Here is a 2,128-nt window from a genome sequence, read left to right on the forward strand (position 1 = left end):
CACACACACACACACACACACACTTATCCGGTTCGATTGCATTTCTCGATATTTGAATCTTGAAAAGGCATTATATTTTTCTAAGAATCATATCTCTGTCAATGATTCGGGTGGTAAAAGAATTATGCATACATGAAAATTTATGGCTTTCTTTTGATATTTGGGTGAAAAAGAACGTTACTAATTCTTTTGATGTTGTGAAGGATGATACAGACACAGCAGAAATTTATGAGCTTATTTGTTTCCATACTTTACTTTAACAACTAACAAGCTTAATAATTTGCAGTGTGGTTTGTATTGAAATGATGGATTCATTATCATACGGGATATGTAGCTTCAGCAAATGGATATATTTGGAAAAAATCTTTTGGATTAAGGTGAAAAGCAAACAAGGAAACTGTCTGATATTGACTCACGAATCAATAAGAAGTTATTTAAAGGCTTATTCCGAAAAATTACAGTTAATACAAAATTTATATATAATAAATTGTAGGCGCAGGTGTGGTTTTGCAGTAAGATGTTTGCTTCTCAGCTACATAATTCCGGATTCAGTTGCCGTATGTGTTACATTGGGCAAGTGTTTTCTACTACAGTCCTGGGCCGACCAAAACTTTATAAGAGAATTTGACAGATAGAAATAGAAAGAAGCAAGTCATATATAAATATATTTACAATTCGAGTGTAGGAAGTTTGTAAGTTTCAAGCAGTACGCGGCTGGTATAGAGAGCAAGAAGTGAACAGTGTACGATAAGGAACAATAACATCGAAAGTTATACAATTTTTCCTATATCGAATGGATGCTAGAGGATGCTTTCCGAAAATTTTTGTCTCACAATTGGTGGACACATCTAAATCAAGCAACCTGAGATCGTTAAGCTAGAAACTTGCTTCCAATCTGACCCCAGGCCATGCACATTCGCACACACCACTTTCAGCGCAGGCATGTTTGTCGGAAAAACAAAAAAGAAGAGAAGCTCAGCTATACCAGACCTCTCTTCGGGCGAATGCCTTCTAATAGTCTAAGAGACAGTTTTTAAAAAATCTCCACACTAGCTAAGAATTTTTCCCCGATATATTTTGTATAAGTCCGAAGACATTTTTATTAAAAGTCTGTCTTTCGGAGTTTTGAAGATGAGAATTGCAAAGCCCTGTGAGGTGCAATGATCTAGTGCGATCACCCAACCAGACATCGGAAATCGGACATTGTTGTGGTGAATAAAAAAGGAAGATGTATGATAATTGACATAGCATGTCCCGGTGACAGCAGGATCAATGTGAAAGAAGAAAAATTAAACAACTATGACGATTTGAAGTGGGAAATACGAAGGTTGTGGTCAATGAAGCGAGTAGACTTGATACCAATAGTAATTGGTATACATGGAAGTATCAGCACTCATCTACCAACATGGCTGAGCTTGGAACTGCAAGAATTCTTCGCAGGGTTCTTGAAGCATGGCTTCTGAGTGGAAGTGTTATCATGTACATTGTTTTGTCTTGGTATAAAAGATAGGCTACACCAAATGTTCTACTCAATACCACACATTAGCTTGTCAGTTGATTGAACTTAACCAGTTGAGCATGTCTCTTAGTTGTTGACAATATGTGCATCTCTGATCACGAGCAGAAGTAGTGGAAGAGTATTATAGCCATATGTTGGGAGGAATTCTTAGGGGTTTGGATAACTCACCTCTGGAAACATGGGCTTTCGTTGAACGTCCTTAAACGATCCTCATTCAGGGAGCGGGATGGGCTAATCGACCTGAAGAAAATACTAACTGGGCCCCACGTGCAAGGGCATATGCTGTTTATCTTGGCATGAGATCATCATGTCGTGCACATATAGTTGTGATGCATGTACCTGGTGTACCCTTATCAGACATGTAGTCATGATGGATATATTGGGCTTCGTATATCTGTACCCCAGTGTCATTTTGATGGCATGCACTTCTCTCTCACTCAATAATAATAATAATAATAATAATAATAATAATAATAATAAGAATAATAATAATAATAATAATAATAAGAAGAAGAAGAAGAAGAAGAAGAAGAAGAAGAAGAAGAAGAAGAAGAAGAAGAAGAAGAATAGTAATAATAATAATAATAATAATAATAATAATAATAATAA

The sequence above is a fragment of the Octopus bimaculoides genome, chromosome 3 (assembly GCF_001194135.2).
Source record: "Octopus bimaculoides isolate UCB-OBI-ISO-001 chromosome 3, ASM119413v2, whole genome shotgun sequence".
Taxonomy (NCBI): Eukaryota; Metazoa; Mollusca; class Cephalopoda; order Octopoda; family Octopodidae; genus Octopus; species Octopus bimaculoides.